The 6435-nt window shown below is 45.8% G+C and overlaps 1 long non-coding RNA gene across 1 annotated transcript; it reads left to right on the forward strand.

The window, feature by feature from the left end:
* The first annotated feature begins 3 nt into the window (after positions 1–3).
* On the forward strand, positions 4–543 carry LOC125104332 (uncharacterized). Its single transcript, XR_007128640.1, has 2 exons — positions 4–84; positions 141–543. It is a non-coding gene; the product is annotated as an uncharacterized LOC125104332 (long non-coding RNA).
* The last annotated feature ends 5892 nt before the right edge of the window (positions 544–6435 follow it).

Consider the following 6435-nt stretch of genomic DNA (forward strand, 5'->3'; position numbering starts at 1 on the left):
TAATGGAGAGCCAATGGGCTACCGGGCAGGGAAACGTGACGTCGCGTCATAAGGCCACGCCCCAACAGATCGGGCGCCTCCCGCGTCCGCGCTCCCTCCGTCAGTAGCCTCCGTCAGGGCGTTGGGGACTGCTGTTGCAGGGCTTCGTGACCCCTGCCTTTCTTCGCGGAGCCTACAAAGCCGTGTCTTTCTCTAAGGTTGGACTTACGTGTCTGGAAAACGAAGATCATGCCCTTCCCCTCCCCATCATGGGCGCCGCTGATGTACGATTCCTTAAATCCTAGCCTCGAAGCAGCGCCTGCAAAGCCTTGCCGGGCGGCTCGCCCTCTTCCGTAAGAATTCAACTGTCCCTTTTGCAAAACAGTAGAGGGCGCCCACCTTAAAAAAAAAAAAATACAAAGTTTGAAAAGCTACATCACGTAGTTAACTTGGTTTTCTCAGGATGATGAGACTGTAGGTAGTTTTTTGTACTTTTCTGTGATATCTTTTTTTTTTGTATCATGTAGTTTTAAAACAAATAAAAAATAAGTTTTCCTTTTCGGATTTCTGTTGTGTGCTTACTCCAGCCAGCCCCCTGATGTGATCGACTTGTCTCCTTGTCACCCTTCCTGGTGTCTCCCCTTATTTTCATCACCAAGTACAGAGCCTGGCACACAGTGTATAGTCTTTAAATGTCGGTTGAATTAATTACCCTCCCTGACTACCTTATAGGAATGTAGTGGAACTACCGTTCTTTCGGACCATCTCATTTCCTAGAGGTAGCGCCCCCTGCATCCTTCCTTGACTCACCCAAGATGAAACTTCTCAGGTGATCCACAGGGACCGCTGGACTGAGAACCGGAAGTTATCTTCCCTTTTAAATTCTGCGTTTCCTCCTGGGCTCTGTAGTTTTGTGCACAGCGCCTCTCCTCACCTGTGAGTGAGAGACCCAGACCACAGCCCTTAACTCAGTCCTCCTTCCTCTCCACATCTAATTGTCATCAAGTCTAATCAGTTCTACTTCCTCTGGAATTTTACACCCCACCCCATTTTCATTCTCACTCATCTATCCTATTTCAGGTGTTCCTGTCTCTCACCCTCCCCACACCCAGCCCACCTCCTTTCTAATTTCTTTACCATATTGCTTTCATCATGAATCTTGTGAAATGCAAAGTTGATCATGCCATTGCTAACTGAAAGCTCTCTCTTACTTTCAAAAGAAAGCCCAAACTCTGAAATTGTCTGAAATAGCCCAAACTCTGGCCAAGCTTCTCTTCAGCCATATTCCTTGCCACTTTGCATGTATGCACCTAGATGCCAGCAAACAGGTTTCATCTTCCAAATATACTGTGCTGTCTTACAGTTCTGTGCCTTGCACATACTGGATGATTCCTCTGTCCTCCTTGCCTCTTGGACTTGATCCTTTCTCATCTTTTGTGGTTCATTTGATAACCACCTCCATAAAGCCCATCAGAGTTTTCTTGGGGTCCTCAGTACATCTTTTTATCACCACCACTGTTGCAGAAGCTATCTTGTAAGGTGATTGTAAGGACTAAATAAATTAGTAGTTATAAAGCACTTGGAATAATGCTTGGCTCATAGTAAGTACTACGTATGTTTGTATTGTTAATGTTGATAAGTCCGTCACCCCCATTCAGGGGGGAGCCTGGAAAGATCTGGTTCCTTTCTTGTTCATTCAGCATCTTGTTCATATATTTACAGCTAATACAACCATCCCCTTTTTAAGTCTTCTTTTTACTGCCTTAGGAGCCCATTGTCTTAGAAGCTGTCTTAAATCCAAAGGTTCAGGAAGACAAGTGGTCAGAGCTCCAAACTTTGGCCATGTAGTCTCATGGCCACTGCTGGCACAAGAAGAGTCTTGGCACAGAGAACATGGGGAAAATATAGCCAAGAAGAAAAATAGTGGTTGTCCTCAATCCTTTCTGTGCATAGGAGTCCGCCCCTTAGTGAGCTTGTTAAAACACACACTTCTTGGCCTCTGCTCTGGGGATTTTGGTTAGTGAGGTCTACACTGGAGCCCAGAAATCTGTATTCTTTTTTTTTTTTAAGATTTTATTTATTTATTTGACAGAGATCACAAGTAGGCAGAGAGCCAGGGAGAGAGAGAGGGAGAAGCAGGCTCCCTGCTGAACAGGGAGCCCAATGCAGGGCTTGATCCCAGGACCCCAAGATCATGACCTGAGCCTTAACCCACTGAGCCACCCAGGCACCCCAGAAATCTGTATTCTTATCATCTCAGTTGACTCTAATGTAAGTGTCTAGAGACTAGACTTGAAGAATCCTGGGGTAAGGGAACAGTTTCAGTCAAACCAAAACCAAATCCTCCAAGTCACCCAAAGGAAAATTTCCATGTAGAAGTGAACTATACAAAGGGTATTGACTCTCTGTCTCTGACCATTGCCTTCCCCTGCAGTTTCCTCTCTCTGGTGAAGGACCCCTGTCCCTGTGGATGGCACCCAATCGGAGTTCTCCACAAACCTGAGACCTGGGGGTTCTCCAATTACTGCTCCTCTCCTCCCTCCACCCAGACACACCCATACCTCCCCAAGTACTGTGCACTTTATCCCCCAGATATTCCTCCAAGCTTTCTATTCTGTCTCCAGCACCACCCTTCTGGCCCAAACTACTTACCATCTCTAGCATAAATGACTACAACTGCCTTCCAATCAGTGTCTGCAACCACTCCGACCCTGCTCCAATCTATTCTTGACACCACAGGTGGAGTCATCTGTTCAAAACACAACCTGGTCACGTCAACTCCAATTCCTTAATGCTTTCAAAGGCTTCCCACTGGCCTAGGGCAGACAAAGATCCCTAATCTGGCCTATGAGGCTCCACAAGGCATGGGTGGCCCTGTGCTCCTCAACTCCACATCCTCCACTCTGCCCTTTGCCCTTGCTGCCTTAGCTACACCATCTTTCTTTGTCTTGTTTACTCTTCCACACTCCCTTCCACCACAGGATCTTTTCACAGGCTATTCCTTTGATCCGCAGTGATCTCCCTTCCCTCTCTGCCTAGATATCCTGCAGGGTCACCATAAAAGCTTGCCTAAGCACCACCACCATGTCAGATCAGTGCCTTTACTGTTAACTTCAAAGTTATTTACTCTACTCTATTTCATGCAGTTACTCTGTTTCTTTCTCAGGCTGCAAGCTCCATAAGGCAAGAGCTAGGATTGTCCTATGCTCTGGCACTTAGTCCATTGCTAGAGACACATCATTGAAGATTTCTTAAATGGGTAAAAGAATTGGTCCATTAGCCACCACCATGGCTGGACTCTGCCAGTCAGAATCTTCTGTAAAATTCTGGTTCACCTGTGGACAAAAATTCTTTTTCCAGGGAGAAGCTTAGAATGGCCGAAGGTAGCCATTATTTTTAAAAATTAACTTTATTTGGGGCACCTGGGTGGCTCAGTGGTTTAAGCCTCTGCCTTCGGCTCAGGTCATGATCTCAGGATCCTGGAATCGAGCCCCACACCGGGCTCTCTGCTCAGCGGGGAGCCTGCTTCCCCCCCCCCCCGCCTGCCTCTCTGCCTACTTGCGATCTCTGTCAAATAAATAAATAAAATCTTTTAAAAAAATAAATAAATAACTAATAAAAATTAACTTTATTTAAAATAAAGTACAATCACTGTGGTCTTTTCCATAAATCTGGGAAGCATTTATAAGTCACATCTTGTAAACTTTTGTTTTTATATTTGTAATTAACTCCATCTGGCTTATTATTAGGAAAATAAAATCTTCCTTTTGATGTCTTTACTTCTTGCAGAATTTTCAAGTAGTCCATCCTAAAGGGCCACCCTTCCAGCTTCCATGATTATTTGGGGAGACTTATGCTCTCCACAGGGTCTGTCATACTTCTTCCACCCTTAGAAAATCAGCCACAGAGGGGCACGTGGGTGGCTCAGTTGGTTAAGCAACTGCCTTCAGCTCAGGTCATGATCTCAGCATCCTGGGCTGGGATCAAGCCCCGAGTCAGGCTCTCTGCTCAGTAGGGAACCTGCTTCTCCCTCTGCCTGCTCCGCCTGCCACTTCCCCTGCTTGTACTCGCTCTCTCTCTCTCTCTTTGACAAATAAATAAATAAAATCTTTAAAAAAATAAAATCAGCCACAGAGGTTGGTACCTGAGCTCTCAGGCTTTGACACCCAGTCCAGACTGCTCCCTGGGCCAAGGGGCTGCAGGAGATTCTAGCATTGGCCACAAGCTTTGCCAAATCAAACCCACTCAGCTAGGGTTTAGGGACCCTCAAGGCTCAGACAATTCTCAGAGCCTAGGATGGGCCCCTTCTCTGCTATTAGGCCTCAGCTGAAGCTACCACAGCCCACACTAATGTTCCCAATTTTAAATCTTGGGGCAGAAGTGATTAAAGAGAATACTGGTTCTTTATACTCAGGAAACCCTGGGCTATTGAGGCAAAAAGTCCACCTCCTCCCTAGTGGTCATCTTTGTATACCAGGTGTCCCAGGAGAAACAAAACAGGTCACCAAGATACTCAGACAATGACTGCTTCATCAGTCCAGGGGGACCAACTAGGAGAGCAACCCTAGTGGATTTCCTAAAACCAAGACTAAGGATACCTTCTTTTTATTAAAAATAAGGTGGGGGGCGCCTGGGTGGCTCAGTGGGTTAAAGCCTCTGCCTTAGGCTCAGGTCATGATCCCAGAGTCCTGGGATTGAGCCCCGCATCGGTCTCTCTGCTCAGCGGGGAGCCTGCTTCCTCTCTCTCTCTCTCTCTGCCTGCCTCTCTGCCTACTTGTGATTTCTGCCTGTCAAATAAATAAATAAAATCTTTAAAAAAAAAATAAGGTGGGGATTGCCTGGGTGGCTCAGTTGGTTGAGTGTTCGACTTTTTATTTTATTTTATTCATTTGAGAGTGAGAGAGAGAGAGAGAGAGCGCGCATGAGCAGGGGGAGGGGCAGAGGTGAGGCAGAAGCAGGCTCCCTGCTGAGCAGGGAACCCAACAGAGGGCTCCAACCCAGGACCCTGGGATCATGACCTGGACCAAAGGCAGATGCTTAACCAACTGAGCCCCTCAGGCGCCCCAAGTCTGTGTTTGCCTCTTGATTTCAGCCTAGGACATGATCTCAGGGTCATGGGATGGTGTATCAGACTTCAGGCTCAGCCTGGATTCTGCTTGTCCCTCTTCCTCCCCCTGCAAAATTAATTAATTAATTCTTAAAAAAAAAAAACACACCACTCTGTAATATAAAGAAAGATGTCAAGGAAATAACCATATAAATAAACATAAGCAGGCATAAAGTTGGTTTCCTTGGTATAGTCTTCTGAGGTACAGTCCCAGGAGGAGTCTGCATGGATGGTTATTACTCAGCCCGCCAGATGCCCATTTAGGTGTCCCCCAGGTGCTCTTTCCTAGAGCTGGTCTAGTCACCCATCATACATTCTTCTCCCAAATGCCTCAAAACACAGTCCTCCATTGCTCTCCCCAGCTCCCAGGCTCCCCATCACAATTCAACCTAGTTCCTCATCCATTCAGCAGATAACTTGCAGAACACCTGCTGCATGTCACCGACTGAATCAGCCTTAAGTAAGAGAGAGGGGGTCTCTGTTCTCACAACCTGATGTTCTAGTAGACGGGACCTAGAGGCCTGCAGCCAGAGCACAGTAGTCACGACACCAGGGATTCTAATGCCCACCTCCACAGAATTAAAGGAGATGCCCCTCTAGAGCCCCCAGCCGGAGCTTAACCCATTGTGGGAGCTCAGCATGTACTTGTTTCTTTCTCTCCAGCTGTTTGGAAAACAGAATTGCCTTCCCATTTTTTGTGTTTCTGTATTTCTTTTTGAGGATATGGAGCATTTTTGAGCTCTAATAAACACAGGGAACCAGGGTAACATGAATAAATGTGAAGCAAGTTACAAAGTTGTTAGTAATCTTAAGCTCTCACATTTTCTCCCAGGTGTTCAATAAAAAAAAAGATACTGTTGTGTTGCTGCTCCAGCTTTCTGGAAACTATTAACAAAATGTATCCACCACCTTAAATATGCTCTAACCCTTTACCCAAAAATTCTTACTCTAGGGGTTTTTCTTTTAGGGAAATAAAAAAATAAGCACAAAGATATATGTGTTTGAATAAGAATATTTATGCATGTAATAGCAGAACATTGCAAAGACTTAAACTTCCAGGAAGAAGGGATTAATTTTAAAAATCAGGTCATTCTATGGGACTGAATTTGTTCATGTGTTATTAAAAATGGGAAAATCTGGGCGCCTGGGTGGCTCAGTGGGTTAAGCCGCTGCCTTCGGCTCAGGTCATGATCTCAGGGTCCTGGGATCGAGTCCCGCATCGGGCTCTCTGCTCAGCAGGGAGCCTGCTTCCCTCTCTCTCTCTCTCTCTGCCTGCCTGTCTGCTTGTGATCTCTCTCTGTCAAATAAATAAATAAAATCTTTAAAAATAATAATAAAAAAATAAAAAT

The sequence above is a fragment of the Lutra lutra genome, chromosome 7 (assembly GCF_902655055.1).
Source record: "Lutra lutra chromosome 7, mLutLut1.2, whole genome shotgun sequence".
NCBI lineage: Eukaryota > Metazoa > Chordata > Mammalia > Carnivora > Mustelidae > Lutra > Lutra lutra.